Genomic DNA, 24,511 nt, shown 5'->3' on the forward strand with positions numbered 1-24,511 from the left:
CATTCTGTTAACACTGTTTTTTAACACTGTTTGTGTTGCTGTTCAGCAGTTTAAAATGTTTTAGATTGGATTACATGGAATGAATTTGAATTTTCTTGGGGGGTTTTGTGTGTGTTTTGTTCTTAGCAGATTTTTTCTTCCATACTGTTGAATTCCAGTTACCACATTTCTGGTCATATGACATCCCGAGTGCCCACTTAAAAAAATCCCTACAGTTAATTCAACATTAAAACAAAATAAAAATATGTTAAATAAATAAAGGTTTGCTCTGTGATGAAATACTAAATAAGCATACATTGTACAGAGCACTAACAATGAAAACAATCCTTTAGCCTGTTGATCAGAGAGAGGCAGTCATTGTATCCATTTAAAACCTGTAATCACAGAGCACAATGTTACTGTGAAACTATGAAGTCCCATATGATCCTCATAATGTCCAGTGACTTCAGAGTGGATCCTTCCTGTCATCCGGCCAGAGTTTGATGTGTGGCAAGCAGCACAGAAGCAGGATAGCTGAGAACTTTAAAAGAAGAGCAGAAAACAGCAACATATGTAGTTGTAAATGTAAATATCAGTGATACTTGTCTTGTCAAAGGGAATAAAATAATGAAAATGTTAACTTACACACTCATTTAGGGAGGATCTTGACACTGCACAGAGGAGGCACAGTCAGTCTGACAATGATGGTGATCTCCAGGGATGTTTTCCTGCAGCAACATTCCTGCCAACTGGCCGTATGATCCAGAGTAGTTGGTTTGTAGTGAACAGAAAGGTGTATATGTTAGGTAGTGTGCACTCAGAGCTGGTCCTAAGAAACAAACACATCCTGTAATAAACTGAATACCTGTAGTAGTGCTGCTGCAAATATAAAGCCCTTCTATCATGAGTGGTTTCAAAGAAGGTGTTTTGGAGGCTCAGTCACAGAAACTGTGCCGTCTGTTCAGTCCTGAGTGTCTCAGCTCTGAAGGGGATGGATCACAGAGGGAAACACCTGAGTACAGACATTACAATACACTCTAACACTCCTAAGGTCAAGTGAAAACACAATTTAAACAGTTTACAAAGAATGAACACATGTTTTCATGGAAATTATGTCATTAACCCTTTTTGTTGTGAGTAAATCTCACCGGCTGCTTGTGGGACAAGCTAGAAGGAGGACTTATCACAGAATGTCTCCTGTGCTCCAGATGTGAAGTCTCACGCTCTGATCGTACGGTGATGAAGATGGTGATGATGAAGCCTCTCTGTTCTGTGGCATTACAGTTTCTGGCTGCTATGTGCCTCACACTGTTGGATCTTACATGTGAAGATTGGAGAAGACACAGGAGGACTGTGTCGCTTGGCGTTTTTCAGCAGCAAGCCAAGAGTGAAAAACAGGTAGAGAGAAAATTTAGCAGAGAGAACAGACAGAGCAGGAGAGACACGGCTTTAAATCAAACCGCAAAAGGATTGTTGGTTTGGCAAAATTTCTCACAAACCACAGAGTGAAATACAGATGGAAAGAAGGCAGAGACAATAGGTGGAGCAGGACAGAGGATAGAGGGGTTGGGGGGTTGGGATGTGAGAGAGAAGACTGGAGATCTGGTCCTTGTTCTTCTTCTTCTACACACTCTGAACAAAAAACAAGAAAAAAAAATAATTTTATTAAAATTATATCACATGGTAATTGTATGAACTAAATGTGACTACTGCAAAAGGACAAAACAAATATTCAAGCTAAACTGTTGTCGGCTGCCATGTGCAAAAAGTTGCATAATTGGGCACTTTTTAAAAGAATAAATATTTAATTAAATTCAGCAATAATATTTTTAAATACAAATATGATTGAGTGAATCATTAATTAATCACATGTAGTGTGACTACAAAAATGTACGAAAAAAATATTTTAGCCCAATTGTTAAGCTGCACTTATGTGTATTTATTATAAAATTGTGTTTAAAAGGTCTAGCACAAAGTTTGAACCCATCACTTTACAGCTTATATTAGTCATATTATTTTTTTATTTTGGTCTACTTCTCTTACAGTATGTGCACACCTACCAGGCAAAGCACAGTGTCAGTCAGGTTCCTGAAAGAAACGAGAAATAATACGTTAGTTGTCTGTACAGTGTTATCAGACTAACAGAAATACAAAGCCCACACGACATGATACACTGAACTTCTAGTCAGCAGGGTAATTATAGAGTAATATAGCACACCAACTGATACAGCAGTCATTTTACAATTCAAACTAGTTAACTGAAGTATTGCCACTTATGTAAGGCTACTGTTAGACTGTTACTAGCCTTAGCATTGCTGCTAGCGCTAGCATTCCGGCTAGCATTAGCACTTCAGTTAGTGTTAGCAATGCAGCTAGCGTTAGCATTGCAGCTAGCGTTAGCATTGCAGCTAGCGCTAGCACTCTTACTGTTAAAACTGAGCCACAATGGCAATAATAAAGCTAATTTCTTACTTTTGTCTCACTGACCGGCAAGAAATATCACAGGAATATTATTTTTGTCAGTTAACAACTGCTAAGGCTAGTGTTAGCACTATAGCTAGCGTTAGCATTGTTGCTAGCATTAGCATTGAAGCTAGCGTTAGCACTGCTGCTAACAGCAAAACGTAATAAACGTATATAAATGATAGCGAAGGTTATTCTTTTTTCTTTCTTTCTTCTTTGAATTGTTTTTAACTCTGTTGGACTTGATATGTGAGTTTAAATGTCAAACATGTATTTTTTCCATCATAAAAATAAAACACTGCAGTACTGAGTGTACTGTACAGAGCACAGCAGAGAGCAAAGCGGAATGACGACAGTTGGTCCAGTGATAGGTTAAAAACAGATGAGGAAATTTGACCATCAGTTTGAACAGCAATAATGAGCATATACATGTCTGTGTGTTGGTCTCTGTGTGTGACAGACATAGAGAGATACAGGGAAAAAATACACTATACTAGTGTACAAATTGGTCCTTTTTGCCCAAGTATAAGCGAATGAGTGACATACAGAAAAACAGGGCAACTGGCATTAAATGAGCAAATAAAAAGTATTAAATCTTGAACTGTTTTGTGGGTTTTATTTTAAGACTACTTTGAGTGTATTCGTGGGGAGATAAACTATACAGACTATAAACAAAGACATTAAATGAGATTAGATTAGTTAAACATTAGTTAAAAGGTGGGAAAATTAACTACAGACCGATAGATGCTGAGAGCTTTAATTATCCAGTCAGAAAGGATGATTTTGAAGTCATCAACTGACTCCAACTGCCCAGATCTGAAAAACCTTTGTGCCAATCACAATGCTCTACTTAGTTGGCATATACTAACTACTGAAAAACTATTAATCTGTGGCAAAACCCTGTCAAATCTGTCTTATTGTACTTTTGAAAAAGTTAATCTTACTACAATCTAACATTTTTAGGTTTAACCTTGGCAGAGTGAGAGAGAGCTCGTTAAGCAGGCAGTTGTGAGCCTGGTTGCTATAGTGACAATGGCTCCATACACATGACACAGACATGCACCTCACTTTTGCTGCTTAAAATGAACAGAAAAGTCAGGCCGAAACAAATCGTTCCCATATGAAAAGTACAAGTCGTATTGACGAAATTCTTTCACCGTGAGCGACAGCAGCTTCTAGTCTACTGAATTCTCAGTTTTCATGCCTGTGGAGTTTATTATATGGACGTGGTGACAGTGTAAAGACACCATGCTCTTCTGATTTTCAAACGAACCTTCTGAGCCATTTTAACATTAGAGTCTATGGAAGAGTTGGAGGGAGGAGGCTGCGCATTGGTGACATTTATGAAAGAACCATAACACCTAGTACAATAGTAAACACATTGGATGAAAGAGGACAGCGATGGCTACGTTTTGAGGGTAAAATCATACCTGTAGAGCAAACGCTGCGGACACAGCAGCAGTTTAAAAAAAGATTTTAAGATTAATTTTTTTGCTCCTCTCACTCTAGCAGTTGAGCTGTCTCACTCTAGCCCCAACATTCCGTCCCATACACACCCATTATAAACTCTGAAACGGGTGAAAAAACATCATGAAACTTAAACTGGAACTGAAGAAAAAGTATAATAGATATTGAAAAGATAAATACAAGTTGAATAGTTGAATGTCTTGTCTTCGTTTTAAAGTTTGAATGGTGGCTCTATGTCAATGTATGTGGAAGTAGTAAGAGTTTAAAAATGAGTAAGTTGAATGAGAATTTGAAGGGTCTCCCCATTGAAATACATGGGAAATTTTTGTTGAATAAAGTTGAATAAAATTAAAAATATAAATGTTAAAAATGAGAAAAATAGAAGCAGTCATGTCCAAAATAATAGGAATCTAACGATGTTTGAATGGTTTTTCTAAGTTGAACGGTTTTGAAGGAGTTAGATGCCAAAAAACGTACGGAATATATAATAATAAAGATTCGAATAACAATACTGTGAATGCTTTTCAAGCATTCACACTAATAATAAAGATTAGAAGAACAATACTGTGAATGCTTTTCAAGCATTCACACTAATAATAATAATAAAGATTACAACAACAATGCTGTGAATGCTTTTCAAGCATTCACACTAACTAGAAAGTGCATTTTCTGAAGAAACTGCAGTGTGAATGCTTGAATCTGAATGTATGCACTGAAATGAATTAATTGCTGAATGTTAAGTTAAAAATTCTGAATGAGCTGGAAAATACAGAAATTTTCACCTGAAAACAAAAGTGCAGAACTTTTGAAAGCTGATGTTCACACAGAAGAAGTTGGAAAAAAGCTAAACATGTTTAAAATGTAAATAATAAAAAGATGAGTAATGACAAAAGAAAATTTAGAGTCAGAAAACCTCTGAATGAATATTAAAAGTTCAAATTCTTCTAATTGAAATGAACTTAAAAGATGAACAAAAATTCTGGAGAAAATACAAACTTTAATATACAGCATAATGTTTTTCAGACATATACACATGTGTATATCATGTTTAATAGTATTATATACATCAATTTGTTTTGTATGTCATAGAAAATAACATAAAAATCTTAAGTCATATTTTACAGCTTCTTTCTGAAAAGGACTAGTAGAATAAATAAAAATAACTAAATTAAATAACTAAATAAAAAATAATAAGCAAGATATGAAATACATGAAAATTCAACTTTTAAAACCACAATCCTGAACCTTTAAATTGTGTTGGTTTCTTAGAACATGGCTGAACAGCTGTTTCTATCGGTCTACTTAATCTGTCTACACATCTTTTTATTACTCATTCTTCTTTATGTTTTAATGTAAACAGAGTCCACACAGTGGTAAAAGAGAACTGTATAGAGATTTTTGAGTAAAGTCAAATGAAAGCGTAAGGTGGTGACACAGTTTAACACATGCAAATAATCAAATAAACACATTAGTCCTTTTTGTGAACATGGATAAATAAGTATCAATACAGCATTGTTCAGCCATGCCACTAAATGCTTTTTTACACATTGTTTTAACCTGGGCTCAGACACAAAGTCCCAAAATTAGTTAGTCCCTGACTTTGAGTTGTGCTTATGACTAATTATTATACACAAGGCTTTATCTATCTGAACTCTAAGGACACAAATATGAAAAAAAAAACCTATACTTACCAGCTGATACCCCACACTACACACTAGGTGTGCCATGTGACCTGAAACTTTGGTACAAACTCATCATAATCATTCTGTTAACACTGTTTTTTAACGCTGTTTGTGTTGCTGTTCAGCAGTTTAAAATGTTTTAGATTGGATTACATGGAATGAATTTGAATTTTCTTGGGGGGTTTTGTGTGTGTTTTGTTCTTAGCAGATTTTTTCTTCCATACTGTTGAATTCCAGTTACCACATTTCTGGTCATATGACATCCCGAGTGCCCACTTAAAAAAAATCCCCACAGTTAATTCAACATTAGAACAAAATAAAAATATCCATCCATCCATCCATTCGCTTCCGCTTATCCTTTCCAGGGTCGCGGGGGGCGCTGGAGCCTATCCCAGCTGTCATAGGGCGAAAGGCGGGGTACACCCTGGACAGGTCGCCAGTCTGTCACAGGGCCAACACACAGGGACAGACAACCATTCACACTCACATTGACTCGCACATTCACACCTAGTGACAATTTGGATTAATCAATTAACCTATCCCCACAAATAAAAAAATAAAAATATGTTAAAGAAAAAAAGGTTTGCTCTGTGATGAAATACTAAATAAGCATACATTGTACAGAGCACTAACAATGACAACAATCCTTTAGCCTGTTGATCAGAGAGAGGCAGTCATTATGTCCATTTAAAACCTGTAATCACAGAGCACATCGTTTCTGTGAAACTATAAAGTCCCATATGATCCTCATCATGTCCAGTGACTTCAGAGTGGATCCTCCCTGTCATCCGGCCAGTGTTTGATGTGTGGCAAGCAGCACAGAAGCAGGATAGCTGAGGACTTTAAAAGAAGAGTAGAAAACAGGAATATGTAGTTGTAAATGTAAATATCAGTGATACTTGTCTTGTCAAAGGGAATAAAATAATGAAAATGTTAACTTACACACTCATTTAGGGAGGATCTTGACACTGCACAGAGGAGGCACAGTCAGTCTGACAATGATGGTGATCTCCAGGGATGTTTTCCTGCAGCAACATTCCTGCCAACTGGCCATATGATCCAGAGTAGTGGGTTTGTAATGAACAGAAAGGTGTATATGTTAGGTAGTGTGCACTCAGAGCTGGTCCTAAGAAACAAACACATCCTGTAATAAACTGAATACCTGTAGTAGTGCTGCTGCAAATATGAAGCCCTTCTATCATGAGTGGTTTCAAAGAAGGTGTTTTGGAGGCTCAGTCACAGAAACTGTGCCGTCTGTTCAGTCCTGAGTGTCTCAGCTCTGAAGGGGATGGATCACAGAGGGAAACACCTGAGTACAGACATTACAATACACTCTAACACTCCTAAGGTCAAGTGAAAACACAATTTAAACACTTCACAAAGAATGAATACATGTTTTCATGGAAATTATGTCATTAACCCTTTTTGTTGTGAGTAAATCTCACCGGCTGCTTGTGGGACAAGCTAGAAGGAGGACTTATCACAGAATGTCTCCTGTGCTCCAGATGTGAAGTCTCACGCTCTGATCGTACGGTGATGAAGATGGTGATGATGAAGCCTCTCTGTTCTGTGGCATTACAGTTTCTGGCTGCTATGTGCCTCACACTGTTGGATCTTACATGTGAAGATTGGAGAAGACACAGGAGGACTGTGTCGCTTGGCGTTTTTCAGCAGCAAGCCAAGAGTGAAAAACAGGTAGAGAGAAAATTTAGCAGAGAGAACAGACAGAGCAGGAGAGACACGGCTTTAAATCAAACCGCAAAAGGATTGTTGGTTTGGCAAAATTTCTCACAAACCACAGAGTGAAATACAGATGGAAAGAAGGCAGAGACAATAGGTGGAGCAGGACAGAGGATAGAGGGGTTGGGGGGTTGGGATGTGAGAGAGAAGACTGGAGATCTGGTCCTTGTTCTTCTTCTTCTACACACTCTGAACAAAAAACAAGAAAAAAAAATAATTTTATTAAAATTATATCACATGGTAATTGTATGAACTAAATGTGACTACTGCAAAAGGACAAAACAAATATTCAAGCTAAACTGTTGTCGGCTGCCATGTGCAAAAAGTTGCATAATTGGGCACTTTTTAAAAGAATAAATATTTAATTAAATTCAGCAATAATATTTTTAAATACAAATATGATTGAGTGAATCATTAATTAATCACATGTAGTGTGACTACAAAAATGTACGAAAAAAATATTTTAGCCCAATTGTTAAGCTGCACTTATGTGTATTTATTATAAAATTGTGTTTAAAAGGTCTAGCACAAAGTTTGAACCCATCACTTTACAGCTTATATTAGTCATATTATTTTTTTATTTTGGTCTACTTCTCTTACAGTATGTGCACACCTACCAGGCAAAGCACAGTGTCAGTCAGGTTCCTGAAAGAAACGAGAAATAATACGTTAGTTGTCTGTACAGTGTTATCAGACTAACAGAAATACAAAGCCCACACGACATGATACACTGAACTTCTAGTCAGCAGGGTAATTATAGAGTAATATAGCACACCAACTGATACAGCAGTCATTTTACAATTCAAACTAGTTAACTGAAGTATTGCCACTTATGTAAGGCTACTGTTAGACTGTTACTAGCCTTAGCATTGCTGCTAGCGCTAGCATTCCGGCTAGCATTAGCACTTCAGTTAGTGTTAGCAATGCAGCTAGCGTTAGCATTGCAGCTAGCGTTAGCATTGCAGCTAGCGTTAGCAATGCTTTTCAAGCATTCACACTAATAACTGCAACTTGAATCTGTACTGAAGCTCAGTATTTGACACAGAGTTCATGTTCACTGCTGTAATACCTAATAATGACTAATATAATAACCATAATATTGGCCATATTATATTTACATTACCAAAGTGATATGACTTTAGTCTCATGAACAACATTAGCTAATTGTTATTTACTAGCTAATCTTAAATGACTGTTCAGTACAGAAATGAAGCCCAAAAATCATGTTTTACTGTCCTGTGGTCTCAGCCTCAGATACTTATCAAATCACACAAAGCTCTTGTAGAAACAAACAAACAAATGAAAAAAAAATGTTCTCCTTCATTTCTGTCAAAAAAAGTTGTATGACACGTTTCCAGCTGTTACTATCATAGTTGCTAGTTGCTTTTGTACGTGTTTTGTATTTTGTACGTGTTTTGGATTTTGCATGTGTTTTGGATTTTGCACGTGTTTTGGAGTTTGCACGTGTTTTGAATTTTGTACGTGTTTTGGATTTTGCATGTGTTTTGAATTTTGTACGTGTTTTGAATTTTGTACGTGTTTTGTATTTTGCACGTGTTTTGTATTTTGCACGTGTTTTGTATTTTGTACGTGTTTTGGATTTTGTATGTGTTTTGGAGTTTGCATGTGTTTTGGAGCTTGTACGTGTCTTGGATTTTGTACGTGTTTTGGATTTTGCACGTGTTTTGGATTTTGCACGTGTTTTGGAGTTTGTACGTGTTTTGGAGTTTGCATGTGTTTTGGATTTTGTATGTGTTGAGGAGTTTGTGCGTGCTATTTGGAATTTGTAAGTGTTTTAGAGTTTATACATGCTTTGTCTCTAGGGGCCACCGTAGCCAACCGTCCCTTAAAATACGGAATCGTCCCGTATTTCGAAACAAAAGTACACGTCCCTAATAAGGGACGCACTTTGTCCCGTAATACAGTGAGAATCAAAAGTAGTCTATAACTTTTAATGGAATTAACGCTTTGTTTGAAAACATAATTCCCAGCCCCTCTCCTGCTTTGTGACCAATGAGCTGACAGCACACTTACGAGTATGACAATTCAGATTACCACTCATCTCATTGGTCGAGGAAAGGTCGCTTACGGAGAAAATACCGGAAGACAACAAATGACCACAACAAGAAGCATGGCCAACAGGGAAACAAACGCAGACACTGCGGTGCAAGTCTCGGACGACAGTAAACCTAAAGCTGGGCAGACACTGTGCAATTTTTTTCAGTCACGTTATTCAGCTCCTGCTCAAACTGCAGTTGGTAGGTCACGATGCAGGTCTCACACTATACCGCCCGATGCTCTGATGCGACCTGAGTGCTCACACTGTGCCTCCATAAAATGAAGGTTATAACAGAAAATCTGTCGCGCTCTCTCTCTCCGTCTTACACTCACACAGACACACACACCACCACCATCAACTTTGCTAAATTGCTAATGAAAAACATTGATCGGGCAGCTGTGACTGAGCAGCAATGTAAATCCAACTATTTTCACGGTTGTTGTGGTCGTGATAATTTTGTGATGCCACATCGAAAAGGCTCGGATGAGCTTTCCAAAGTTCTACAAGTTGTGCCTCCATCGCTTGTGTCCAGATCACAGGCTGCACAGCGTGCTGCTCCATCTTTTACACCAACGTTTACGTGTTTGCGCGCGAGCAGTGTGAGCAGCTGTGGTGAGACCCTCACGAGCGATTGATGATCGGGAGCTGGTCGTGAGGTGTTAATCACTTCTCGTTACCCCACGTATACTACACGATGCACGATGAAGGCCAAAATCGGCTCAAAATGGGCCTAAAACTGCACAGTGTAAGCCCAGCATTAGAGCAGCAATGTTTGTTCCCCTCAGAGAAAGGGAAGAATGGGAAAAGGAAAACACCTGGCTGGAAAAAGTTAATATGGGCATGTGCAGTGAATATCAGCGCTATGTGGCCAGAAGTGTGATAATATAATTTATTTTGTGTAATAAACAACTGCAAGAATAGATGATTACAACAAATAGATGACTAATACATAAAAGTAATACATAGATGAATAATGATGATGAGTTAAGATGCGTAATCATGGGAGCAAGTGGGTTTACAAACAGGAGCAGCTGATTAGCATTAGAAAAGCTGAAATAATACCTCAACTGAAGCCAATTGTACTAAATGCACTAAATGTGCACTGTTACAAGAATGTTTTTCTTTCTATTGTTTTCTATTATTTTAAGTTAAGCAGGACAGAGTTCTTTTAAAGAAAGATTTACTTATATTCTCAAAAGTTAAGCATGACAGGCTTCTGTTTAAGAAGGAGACCTGTTTTACTGTGTTAATGTTGTCATTTTGAGCTAAAAATAAATGGCTAAATGATCATTTGTTTCACATGTGTTCATATCACAAAGAATACACATCTACTTAAATCAAATTCAAGTCAAATGGTTAAAAAAATAATTTCACACACAAAAAAAGAGCTAGAAAATTCAACACACTGGGAAGGGTGAAGACAATTGGGTCGCCCGGCCCTGGCCACGAGGTGTCCCTTATTTATTTTTCAGGGAGTTGGCAACCCTACATGTGTTTTGTATTTTGCACGTGTTTTGGATTTTGTAAGTGTTTTGTATTTTGCACGTGTTTTGTATTTTGTACGTGTTTTGTATTTTGCATGTGTTTTGGATTTTGTATGTGTTTTGGATTTTGCATGTGTTTTGGATTTTGTACGTGTTTTGGAGATTTTCACGTGTTTTGGATTTTGTAAGTGCTTTGGAGTTTGCACGTGTTTTGTATTTTGTACGTGTTTTGTATTTTGCATGTGTTTTGTATTTTTGTACGTGTTTTGGAGTTTGCATGTGTTTTGGAGTTTGCATGTGTTTTGTATTTTGTAAGTGCTTTGGAGTTTGCACGTGTTTTGTATTTTGTACGTGTTTTGGATTTTGCATGTTTTTTGTATTTTGTACGTGTTTTATCTTTTGCATGTGTTTTTTATTTTGTAAGTGTTTTGGAGCTTGCATGTGTTTTGGAGTTTGCTCGTGTTTTGGAGTTTGCACGTGTTTTGGAGTTTGTACGTGCTTTGTCTCTAGGGGCCACCGTATTACGGGCCACCGTATGAACAGGTCACATGACAGCACAGCATTTTCTACCCACAGTTTGAACTGAGTAAGAAATAACAAATGTATTTATTCAACTTATAGACAATAAAAAAACAGAAATCAGTGTAAAATTTAATAACTTTTATTGATGTTAACTTTTTTAAAAGTTATTAAAAAGAAAACCCCAACAGAAAAACCCCTCTGAGCAAGCACTTGGCGACAGTGGGGAAGAAAAACTCCCTTTTAAGAGGAAGAAACTTCCGGCAGAACCAGGCTCAGTGAGGGGACAGCCATCTGCCGCGACCGTTCCAAGGGGTTATCACAATTTTTTCTACAGTGCATCAGGGGCGATCGTGGCTCAAGACACTTCACCCTACGCCTACTGGTGGTGGTCAGAGGGCCCGGCGGCGCCAGTGTCCGGCAGCCTCGCCTCTGTCAGTGCGCCCCAGGGCGGCTGTGGCTACAACGTAGCTTGCCATCACCAGTGTGTGAATGTGTGTGTGAATGGGTGGATGACTGGACGTGTGAAGCGCTTTGGGGTCCTTAGGGACTAGGAAAGCTCTACACAAATACAGGCCATTTACCATTTTACAGTGCATCAACCTTGTTTTGTCTCCTGGTGAAACAAAACAGTCGGCCTATAGATGAGAAAAACCGACGTATGCAACTTGGCTTCTTCGAGAGTTTGGCTGCCTCTTCTGTGAAAATTTTAACAATCGTATTGTCGACTGTTGGTTCATTTAATTCCATGTTTCGCAGAACTACTTCTGCCTCTTGCCACTGTTTACACAGGGCTTTGAAAATCACCTTCTCAAAGTTTTTGAACTTCCTTAAGGGGATTTGATCAATTTCATCCCCGATCTTAGCCCAGATCTTTTTGCTAAGCCTCTTGTAGATGGCTAAAACTCTTTCTGGACTTATGACTTTACCTGATTTTTTTATAACCCGCTTAACTAGTTCTTCCATACATATTTCCACAAAAAATCTGTATTTTTCTTTGTTTTGAGGCAATTCATCCTTTGCTGCCAAAGGGTGTTTTTTGAATTGATTTTGCATGCTGGCTTCATGTTGAGCAGAGGAATTCTTTGGGGTTACATTATTTTCCAAAGAGGTTCCTGCTTTATCTACAGCCTGCGTGGTGTCACGGTTTTTCTTGTCTATTAGAGTTCTGGGCTCGTCAGTTGTATCAATGATATTTGTGGCAACATTTTCTGCTGTGTTGTTCATGTTGTCTGTTGTTTTCTGTTGTTCAGGAGCTGTCTGTGTCTCCTTTGAGGCCACTGATGTTGAACAAATCCCTTGTTTTCTGTAGAATCACAGCCTGAATTTGATCTGCCAGCGATGCATTATCCTCTGAGTTTTCAGGTCTTTCCGTGGTATTTTGGACATTAGTGATAAGTGTGGCACCAGCGGAATTTTCTGCTGTGCTGTTCACGTTGACTGTTGCTTTCTGTACAATAACAACTGGCACACAGATTAGATTTTCCATGATGCGGTCAACTGTGTTAGAGGTCTGTGCACGTTCAGGAGCTGTTTCTGTCTCCTTTAAGGCCACTGTTGTTGTGCTATTTTCTGGGATGTTTAACAAATCCCTTGTTTTCTGTAGAATCACAGCCTGAATTTGATCTGCCAGCGATGCATAATCCTGTATAACTGAAGAAATCGACTTTCTCCCTGGAAGGGCAGGAAAAGTCTCCTGTATCGGTTACCTGTGTCCTCTGGGCTTTGCTGCATGTATTTAGTGATTTCATGCGAACACGAGGATCAATTATTGTCCTGTGAAGGTCTCTGTAGCTTACAAAGAAAAATGAATTAAAGAGACACACACACACACACACAGAGGCAGCTAGACGAGGTAAAAACACTCCTGACTTCCTCTGTGATTTGTGGACAGCTGCAGTGAAGAGCAGCGCTGTGTCTGATCAGACCACCTCAGTCGAGTTCAACACAAGTCCAGATCTGGAGTCGAGTATGAAGACCGAATGTATGAATCTCTACATGGCACCTCTCAGCGGTGCCTTGTAGAGATTTCTCAGTGGGGCTATTTTCCTGCTTTTTGATTGGACTGAACATGCTGAATGTTCACAAACTGTTTGTTTAGTCTGCTGCACAAATATCAGTAGCAGCTTCCACCCTAATAAAGACATGCAGAGACTCTGCTCTGATTCCAGTCATCTACAAACATGGGGCAAAGCAAGTTGTGGCTTATAGCAGAGCTTAGCATGAAGAAGGAAATGTGATCAGACCTGTTTGTGTTTCTGTGTCCAGGTGACCCTCAGCAGCTGTCAGGTATGCTCAAGTATCACCTGGGTGAGAGCATGCTGTTGAGCGGTGGCGTCTCTTCTCACACCAGATTCCAAACTCTGCAGGGGGAGAAGCAAGATGATCAGCCGGAGGCAGTAATGCTGCCAAGTGGGGGGACGAGAAGAAGAAAAGCAGAGGTTCTCTAGAGAGGGTCAAAGGTCATGTGTTAAATCCTCTGCTGCGTTGCCATGAGAGGATCTGAAAGTGATTTTCTGGTGTCATTCATGTCTGGAGAAAAAGAAATGTGTGTGTAGATATTAAAACGCAATGGCCAATAAACCATCAACTGTCACCAGCCCAACACAGGAGACACCACCTGAACTGGAATCTAGATTCAATAATCAAAAATGCAAAGTTGATGGCCAGTTGATGGCCAATAAAGCATCAACTGTCACCCACACACCGTCACCAACACAGGACCCAGCTCCTGAACCTGAATCTAGGCCAAACAATCAAAATGCAAAAACCTGTTTGCATGCTTGTGTGTGTGCTGTATGGGGAGCCCAGATGACTCAGACACAGAAGATTCAAAAACCAGGGGCAACCTGCTATTTCACAGCAAAGTACGGTTGTGAACATAGTAAACAATTCCTTTGGTGGCACTAATACCATTAATGTCAGGAATGAAAATACTGCCCGGAATATTCAAGTTGATATCTTTAACAATCTGCAGCTAGGGCTCCCTCCGGGTTTAATGTAGTTTGCTTGAATCCTAGAAAACTAACTGGATTTTAAATTGGTTATTTTTACAATTAGAATGGCTCTTTTTAAATTGATCGAGTCACTTATGAGAACCCATTGACCAGTCGAGGCAGATGGCTGTCCCCTCACAGAGCCCGGTTCTGTCGGAGGTTTCTCCCTGTTAAAATGGAGTTTTTCCTTCCCACTGTCGCCTATTGCTTGCTCAGAGGGGTTTGTCTGTTTGGGTTTTCTTTTTTTTTTACTTTCTTTTTATTTATTTTTACGATTTTTTTTTACTTTTTTTTTTTTTTTTACTTTATATGGGTTTTCTTTTTTTAAATAACTTTTAAATTAACATCAATAAAAGTTTTCAAATTTTACTCTGTGATTTCTGTTTGTTTTCAGTTTGTGTAGGTTGTGTTATTTGTTATTCAGTTCAAACTGTGGGTAGAAAATGCAGAGAAAATGCTGTGCTGTCATGTGACCTGTTCTGTTGCGCTCTCCTCTCTGATGAGGTCTAGCAGCTCATCATTTCGGTCTCTTTTCCTCTTTCTCCCTGTTGTGGGCGGATGACTTTTGGGAAACTTTTGGTTACCCATTGCTGCGCTTGGACCTGGAGTGTCCTCAGGGAGAGAGGAAATTAGGACAGGAGACAAATTATACAACAAAACAACTCTTTGGAGAATACTGTCTGTACCAACCCGTTCTCATGCTAGCCGGCTAGCGACCCTTCGCTAAAAAACACCCTTTCAGTGAGGCTCCTTTCACCCCCGATCGCTCGCAAACAGTGTTTGTCTTAGCTGGACTTATTTTTCGTTTATATGGGCCGATGATGCTGGTCGATGTGGAAAAAATAACTGAGCTTTTTGGTGGTGGCTAACGCGGAGCTACAACACAGGGCAGCTAGCCACCGGCGAGGCGGCCGCCGATCGACCGGTGGTGGCTAACGCAGAGCTCAATCCCGGATCAGGGAAACCGAAGGCAGGAGAAGCAGGCGGCTGCCGGTCGGAGCGTGAGGTGAACTGAATTTCAGGTAAGAAGTTATGAACAGGGCCCTGTTTCAGGAAGCCGGTTTGGAAAACTCAGAGTGAAAAACGACACTCACGGTTGAGTAACCCCGAACTGTCCAACTCGGAATATTCGGTTTCAGAAAGGCTGATAACAATTAGTTCAGTCAACGCGGAGTTGCTTTAACCCCAAGTGAAGCGCGCGGACGAGGATACATAAAGCCCTGATAAGCGGAGCACAGATTAAGCGAGTCACCATGGAGACGGAGGGAAAGAAGGCGCGGTCAATGTATTTCACAGCGCTTGAGGCCGAAATTCTGATGGCAGCATATGCCGATAACATGCAAATTCCGCGGAAAAAAGTAACACAGCCACAGCTGCAAAAGACAGGGAGCATGCATGGCAAAACATAGCCGACAGAGTCAATGCGTGAGTGTTAATATAAACATTGATCGAGGGATTTCCACCCATTTAACACGTTATTTTATCATATGTTATTTTATTTGTTATTTTATACATTTTATTTTGTGATGTGATGTGAGCGCAGGTGCAACCCAACAGGCCCCAAACGTGCCTGGCAGCAAGTAAAAATGAAATATAAAAATATAGTCCAAACAGGTAAGGTGTAATTGTATCATGAGCCATAGTGCTTGGTCTGTTTGTCCCATGTAAATCAATTGCAGTTAGAGGCTACATTAATTTTCTTTCTGTAAGCACTTATTGAAATTATCTGAGCACATTACAAGTACATATTTGCTTACTCTGTATGCTCAAATGTGGCCCGTTATAGCCAACAGAAAAAAAGCGGAGGCCCGAAAAACAGGTGGGGGTCCTCCACCACCACCACTCACAGAGGCTGAGCAGTTGGCCCTCAGCCAAAACAGTGGGCGCCCTGTGGCCGAAGGCATCTCTGCGGGGACATCCTCTGAGTCAATAACCCCGCAAGACACAAGTGCCTACATAGGGGGTAAATTCAAAATAATACATGATGTGCATACATCCTTTCTTCACAGTCACCTTCGCAGTGCTACTCATTCATTTGATAAACTCTTTACCATAATGGATTATTTTGTAGTGAAGTTATTTTCCTACTGATTTTGCCTTCCCTCAGTCTTGGTTGTCTTTGAGAGCATAATGACAATGAAGTGTAAGGTGATTGGTATGTTTGTTAATTGCCATTTGGTCCCTTGTAAGTTATAAGTGACCTGTATAAACCTCATATTCTATCAGTTGATGGTGGTGGTGTACTGCATCTGGTGCAGCCTCCTGTTGAGCCAGACCAACATGCAGTTGTGAGTAATACTCCACAGATTATATGAGTTTACAGTAGAACAGCAATGTTGTTTATTTCTTTACTACAGGAAAATAATGAAGAAACATTGACAGCTGTTACAGAGGAGGAAGCAACAGAGACACTTTATGAGGTTTACATCTTTTAATACTTTGTGTACAGGAAATACAGGCGACCAATAAAGCCAGTTGAACAAAAAATCTGTTTATTCTTCTTTCAACATGTTGAGGTGATGGGTCAAAAGAAATGATTGTGACATATGGTGTCTCTGACTGCGCTTCCATCTTGTATGTCCGTGGGAGGGTCAGGATGTTCATGGTTTGGATCACTGCTGTTTGGTTCAGAAGGACAGTGTTCTCCTCTAATTGTGGCAATGTTGTGAAGAATCACACATGCCACAATAATGTCACATGCCCTTTCTGGGGTGACCCTGAGTCTTTGCAGGCACTGGAACCGGGCCTTAAGCATTCCGATAGTCATTTCAATTCTGGCTCTTGTCCTGCAATTAGCCAGATTATATCGCTGCTGTGGGCCCGGTTCAGGGTCAGGGTAAGGGGTAAGCAAATAGGGTAAACATGGATACCCCCTATCACCAAGCAAGTAGCCAGTGAACTCTCCTAAGACAGAAGGGTACACTTCAGTTCAAATGTCCCTGAAGCAATTGGTCTTTATATATTTTAAAGTATTCTCAACTCACCATGTCCAAATTTTGTGCTCAGTGTACATTCACGGAATATTTGTGAGTCATGGACAGAGCCTGGCCACTTGGCTTCCACATTTGTGATAATGTTGGCAGCATCACATATGATCTTCACAGTGCAGAGAACACAAATTAGCATCCATTACTATAATGAAATAATTTGTTAGTTTGACATGCTACAGGGAACTATGTACCTGTACATTAATGCTGTGGAAAGACTTCCTGTTCACATAGTCTCCTTCATTTACTGAAGGAGCAATGATTGGAATGTGAGTGCCATCTATACAGCCAATCACGCCTGGGAACCCTGAAAATAAATGTGCAATTTAAGTAGTAGTCCAAGTATCACCACATCATAAATTAAGTTTTGGTCATCCTGATACCTGCAATTTTGTGGCATCCCTCTTTGATAAATCTTGTGGGTCTGTGACCGGGGAACACCACAGACGAGTACAGGAGACGTTTCAGTGCAACTGTAACATTCCTGACTGCCCGACAGACAGTAGCCTTGGAAACGTGCTCAGCGTCACCAATATTATGCAGAAAGCTCCCGTTTGCAAAAAACCGAAGTGCAATACAAATAATATGTAATGAACAGAGCATGTCCGCGATGTGTCACATGCGTAATATATGGCCTGAGGATGTTATCCAAATAAATTATAGATTGTGCTGAGAAACGGTGACGTTCGCACAGAAAATCATCAGGAAATGATAAAATGTCCAAATGCGCTCTGATCACTCTCTCCCGGCGGAGAGCTCTGCGGAGAATTTGGGCTTCACGATCTACTGGCTCTTCAAGGAAGTGGCACGCCATGTCCGACACTTCCTACTGTCAGGTTTCCGACAAAGGGGCGGAGACAGTCAGGGTTAGTTGTAGTAAACCTGCTAGGGGGCAGGTTAGCTTCACGGAGTGTGTCGTCATAGTGACTCACTCAGGCTGCAGCTGAACTCGCTTTGTGAAACCGAAAACCCAGAGTTTTCGTTAACTCAGGGTATACTTACTCAGTTTTTCCACTAAACCGGCTTCCTGAAACAGGGCCCTGCACTCTATTTGGGTCAGATATAAACCGAGTTTAGGTGTAGTTTATTTTCGTTGTGCTGACAGTTACAATGACTGGTACTGCGTGCTAGCTAGCACGACACCCGATCCTTACCGGAAACCCGATCGGTACCCCGCATGCGCAAATCTTACGTCACTTCCTCTCTTTGCCAACATTTTTTTTCCAAAATATTAAACTTTATTAAGAAACAGTATACAGAACATGTATACAATCAGAACAAAATTAACATATGCCAGGGGGTGTAATACAAAGAATTACAAACATTCAAATAACTTGTAATTACTACAAATAGTAATAGTTTTCATAGCCTTTTTGTTAAGTGATCCACTAATCAATTTTATGTAACATAAAACATCATTATAGTAATGTTTAAAATTAGGTTTTTTGTTACTGTATTTGCATTTGTGAAAATAAAATTTAGCTAAGATAACTAACAAGTTTATTATAAAGTAAACGTCTTCTTTTTTTTTTCCTTCGAAAGAAACAAAATACAACATTTTCCCATTTCACAGTAAAGTCATTATAGAGATGTCCAGCAATGAATCTACTGAAGTCTTTCCAAAATGTTCTAGCGTATGAACAGATCCAGAAGAGGTGTTGCACAGTCTCAGGATGGCTTCCACAAAATCCACAGTTCACATTTATGTCCCTTTTGAACTTCGTCATGTAATGAGTAGCAGGATAAAATTTATGCAATATTTTAAATGAGACTTCCTTCACTTTATTCGTTACCAGATACTTGTTAGGAATTGACCATACTCTTTTCCAGTTAATGTCACTGACAAAGAAATTCCAATAAGAGACCACATGTGGAATAGTTAGAGATTCTGTCTGGAACAAAGCACGGATATTCTTATTACTTTTACTGTGGTTTGTTAGACAGATTCTTCCTATGTGTGAATCTAAAGGGTTGGGGAGAGAAACAGATGATATGTAAGGTTGAATACCTTTAAAAAGCATTATAATACCCGTAGGTATTGCATCAAATAATATGGCATATTCTTTGGGTGTGGCTGGAAATTTATAGGTGTTTAAGAATTCTGAGTAGGACATGAGCTGCCCATTAGGATTAAACAGCTGATTCACTAAAACAATCCGTTTCTCAACCCACCTAGAAAAAAATAATGATTTATTTTTATACACTATGTTCCTATTATTCCAAATTGAATACGTATGGGGTGTAAAGTTGTGTTTATATATAAGGGACCAAGCGAATAGAACTTGTTTGTGAAACATCGAGAGCTTTTCTGGAAGCTTATCTATATTATAATCACAACCTAAGATAAAACTTAGAGCACCAAACTTAGAGAAAATGTAGTGAGGAATAAAATTCCAAATGGATACCGGATTTTTAAGAAAATGTTCAGCCCAATTAATCTTAAATGTATTGTTTAGAGTAGTAAAATCCAAAACATTGAGACCACCGTGTTCATAGTCATTCATCAATACACTTTTTCTGATGTAATGTGTCCGGTTTTTCCAAAGGAAGTTGAAGAGCATTCGGTCAATATCCTTACAAGTTTTGCCGTCCACATGCAGAGAAATTGCTGCATAAGTCAGTCGAGACAGACCTTCTGCTTTTGAGAGCAATACCCTTCCTCTTAAACTTAAATCTCTCTGCAACCATTGATTTAATTTGGTTTGAGATTTTTTAATAATTGGGGGAAAATTTAGTAAAATTCTGTCTTTTGGATCTTTGCAGATAATCAGACCTAAATATGTTGCTTCATTTTTAACTGTTATATTACAAATACTCTGAACATTACACTCTTTGACAGATAATAACTGACATTTATTTAAGTTTAGGACCAATCCAGACCCTTTTGAGAAATCCTCTATTACACGTAAAGCAATTGGCACTTGGCTGGCATTTTAAAGAAAAATTGTGGTATCATCTGCCAATTGACTGATGACAATCTCTCTGTCTGCTATGTTTATACCCTTCACAGGGCTATTCGAAATATGAGAGGCAAGAATTTGGGTGCAAAGTAAAAAAAGATAAGGGCTAATCGGGCAACCTTGCTCTCTTTGCCAACATTGCGACGTTCAATATATTTGAATGATACGGTTAGCGCCCAGTTAGCTCCTAGCATTTCTCAACAGCTCTGCCTCCTTTTCGACTACCGGGACATTTAATCAATGGATAACCCGTATCCGCAACAAATTTTTGCTTTTCTCCTCAACAGAGACCGTTCCCCGATTGAACAACAGCGCCGTAAAATAAGAAGAATGGTGCCTAATGACAGAGTTAATAATATAATACAGACTTTATAATATGTCACGCGAAGATTCAGCAGCCAGATGAAGTGTTTACTGGCAATTGACAGTGATAGTGGACATTATCATCACTTTTCCAACAATCCTCTCCACACAGACAAGCATAAACACACTCGATTATCACAAAGCGTGTTCATGCAAACATTGTCGGGTCTGCCGTGGTACAATGGGACTTCTGCTCATGAACCTCTGTGCACAGCGTCTGCAAATCGGGGCTGTACGAAGTCACCTCATCTTTACACAAAACTGTAAGCTGTCATCTGTGAGGCGCGAGTGGTGTTTGTTTTTGACATAGTTCATGGTGGAGAATGGCTGCTCTGCTGAGTTTTGCTCCCTGTAACCGTATGAATGGCAAACTACACTGATTAGCAGTTTTTTTTTAACCCTATTCACGTAATTAACTCAATATTAACGACTTTAATCACGTAATTGATTGTTTTTTTCTAAATATGGTGTAATACTGCCTCGTAATATAAGTTATTTCTTTGGTCATAAATTATTTTTGTAATCATTTCACCAAACTGAAATAATCCCTACATGTTCCATTTTCATTTGCAGAAATGACAAAGCCAAAATCCAAACCATGCCCTTCCTGTCAGGCTCCAAACACCTGCAACAGGAAGACATGCAGTGGATGCCTGGGCAGCCTGAACCTAAAGGAGGGATGTAAAAAAAAAAACAAGAACAGTGTAAAAACAGTAACTGGGCTGCCTCTGTTAAAAAAAACAAAACAGAAATGCGAGCAGGGTGGTTAATTCAGCCCAGTTGTCAGTAAGTTTAAAAGTTCTGATCTAATAAGTGGTTGGTCTGGTAGACAATTCTTTATTACGGTAATCACAGTTGTCAATGTTTTCTTGTATATCATGAAGTAAGAAACTAACAAGACATGTATATACACATAAAATATTAATTTATAAAAGAGCATAAATAAAAAAGTTATTCACATCAGAATAACATCATCACACTAAAGACATCCAACTAGAAAAAACTTGTTAAAAACTATTTTTATTCAAGCTACTTCTGATTTTTAATTTAATCGGCTATTAACTGAGAGACAAAACATTTCAAGATGGATTTTATCATACACTTACAGGTTTGGACACTGAAGGAAACGGTTTCCAAGGCCTAATCCGTGGATCGACTTCCTTCGAGGCGTGGACGTCTATCAGCAGAGAATGTCCCTTAGTCTGTAACACAGTCAAATATATTCTCAAGTAATATTCAAGCATGCCATTCAGCGTGTTAGTACGAGCTCGGGAGCAGCTTGGGAGAACAAGAAAACAGAGACTGCTTCAGGTTGTCTTCCCAAATTGACTCAACTTTATTCACAAGTACAACAGTTTATATAGAGGGTAAAATTCATGAGACAGCAGATTATCAGTTTAAACCAGTACAGACCAAGATAAGGCAGCGTCTTCCTGCCCTTGGGTGAAGAAGCATCCTTTGTATAGTTTATCAGTTCAGCTACAATTGTGATTATTTCAGCGACATATTTTCAAGGCACGAAATAAAGAGTTCTTTCATTAGTGAAATCTGAAACAAACCATCTGGCCTTCAACAGGCGTCTAAAAGATTAAGAAACTAATGTAGCTGAGGGAGTGATCTCTGTGGTATTTCAACCTTGTACCAGCCTGTGATTCTCACACATCAATTCTTGGGTCAAAGAGAAAAATAACTAAAACAAAGGGGCCTTATTGAATGACAGAGTTTTCCTGCATAATGTCACTATAAAACAATATCCAGTAAATGCTCCCATGGTACTAAAATACCTAACAACTACAATGAGCGGGTGGAGGGAGGTTTGGAGTCTTCCCTCACCCCCATTCTCTGCGACCTGCTGGAGCGGGGGGGCTAGGAGGAGGAGTTGGCCGTCCGACTGCGGTCTGGGGTGTGGGGCCTCCCTGCTGCTGCGGAGTCGGGGCGGTCTGCCTCCCCCCACCACAGGGAAAAGGGTAATACCACCTGGGTCTGGGTGCAGTTCCCCCTCCAGGGGCAAGGGTACCTAGACCCGGTTTGTAGGGTACGCTTGGGGAGTGTGATCGTGTGTACAGCGTCTCTTTATGTCTGTCTCCACGTTGGTTGAGTGTGGAGTAAGTGCACATGAGAGCATGAGGGTGGGAATGGATGTTTGTATATGTGTGTGCCTGTATTTCTGTGTCTATATGTCAGGTTGGGTGTCAGGCGCCACCTCTCTGGGGACATCTCAGGCCCTCCAAGGTTTGGAGGCCTATCTCCCCCTACCACCACTTCCCCTGCCAGTGGCGGACTCCCTCAGACATCGGTGCGTTGGTGGTTCTTTGTGTCCGGGGATGGGCGTCCAGGTACACACCGGCTCACTCCTTGGCGGCCGCTTATCGGGGCCTGGAGCCTGGGGCTCGCTCGGGCCACTTCGGAGGTGGGGTGCCCCCGGCCTCTCGGCCTGGGGCTCGGTCACTCAGGCACGGCTGGGGGCCGGCGGAGCTCACGGGCGCGTCACTGCAACTCCCCCTGGCTTCTGCTCCGCGGCTGCTGAGTGAGCCCTCATCTGGGACTCTCCTCAGCTCTTTCTGGGACAGTGGCGCAGCTGCCCCTCTGTTGGTCTTCCTTGGTCTCTTGTGTTCTGGGGGCCTCTGGATGTCTGGAGTTTTGATCTCCTCCATACCTGCTTCATGCCCTGGAGGACGGGGCAGGTGATCCAGGTGATCGATATATGCATTTTTTATTTCTTTTTTTTTTTCTGCTCATTCTGTTGGTTTTTGTTTTTTGCCCTTCTCCCCCGTCCCTCTTCTCAGCTGTTTCTCTTTCCCTCTTTCTTTCTCCCCTTCTTTCCCCCAGTCAAGTCTGTCCCGTATTCAGCAAGTGAAAATAAAATAAACAATAAAAGGTGAATCAAATGGACCATTACGGCAAGGCTGGGATGGTCAATTTGGTAAAGTAAATCCGTTGGGCATCTTTCTTTGCCTTTAGACAACAATTCTGATGGCAAAAGAGCCAAACGGGACAGGCCAAAAAAAAAGAAAAAAAGAAAAAAAAAGAAGTGGCTTTAGATCTGACTCTTACAGACAGGCATGCATGTCTCAGGGTGATTACACACTAACACATTGTGATTAATCACACACATTTGTATACATTTTATTAACAAGATAAAAAAAAAAACACTATACAAAATGTGTTTTTGTGACAGGCCGCTAGTAACAAAGTGCTTAAAGATTTCAAATTGGTTCTTTCCCAAGTTTTCTGTTATGTGTACACATATTCCTTGAATTAGGTGCTTTTTAATTCTCCAATAATGGTCAGTGCAAAGTGTTTACACAAACAAACAAACAAACAAGTGTTTACACAAACAAACAAACAAACAAACAAACAAACAAAAAACATTACTCAGAAAATGGTCAGGTACAAGAACTGGATTAAAAAGGATTGGAAAAAACAGATAATGTCCAATGAAATACTTTAGCGTGTGGCTCATGACTTTTGCACAGTACTGTAAATGTTATTAATAATGAAAGATATAAAGATGTAGCTTTCCCATTTTTAAAAAATTCCCATACACATTATTCTTTTCTTCTAGTGAAGGTGCCTCCTCCTTCAGACCTTAGGATAACTAATTTCTCAGACAGTGACATCACGGTGCGCTGGGAAGCTGCAGATGATGATGATGTTTCTTACCTCATTAAGTGGATCTCCCTAAGTGGAGGCGACCTGAGGCAGGTGGGGAAGAACTATTGAGTTGTTGGAGTACGTATTATGAAATAAAAAATACAATATCTCAATAAACTGTTGTCCTGTGTCTTAAGGAGTATCAGATATCAGTCTGC

The 24,511-nt window shown here is 39.8% G+C and overlaps 2 long non-coding RNA genes across 2 annotated transcripts; both read right to left on the bottom strand.

Moving 5' to 3' along the window:
* Positions 1–320: 320 nt before the first annotated feature.
* On the bottom strand, positions 321–2,333 carry LOC146565480 (uncharacterized). Its single transcript, XR_014894121.1, has 5 exons — positions 2,040–2,333; positions 1,128–1,611; positions 845–961; positions 625–728; positions 321–520 (listed from the first exon to the last, which is right to left on the bottom strand). It is a non-coding gene; the product is annotated as an uncharacterized LOC146565480 (long non-coding RNA).
* Positions 2,334–4,577: 2,244 nt separating this feature from the next.
* LOC146565481 (uncharacterized) lies at positions 4,578–8,248 on the bottom strand. Its single transcript, XR_014894122.1, has 5 exons — positions 7,949–8,248; positions 7,037–7,520; positions 6,754–6,870; positions 6,534–6,637; positions 4,578–6,431 (listed from the first exon to the last, which is right to left on the bottom strand). It is a non-coding gene; the product is annotated as an uncharacterized LOC146565481 (long non-coding RNA).
* Between the last annotated feature and the right edge of the window lie 16,263 nt (positions 8,249–24,511).

This window comes from Mchenga conophoros, linkage group LG10 (assembly GCF_057382185.1).
Source record: "Mchenga conophoros isolate Kocher_MC1m ecotype Shallow Benthic linkage group LG10, M_conophoros_male_GT1.1, whole genome shotgun sequence".
In the NCBI taxonomy this organism is placed as follows: Eukaryota; Metazoa; Chordata; class Actinopteri; order Cichliformes; family Cichlidae; genus Mchenga; species Mchenga conophoros.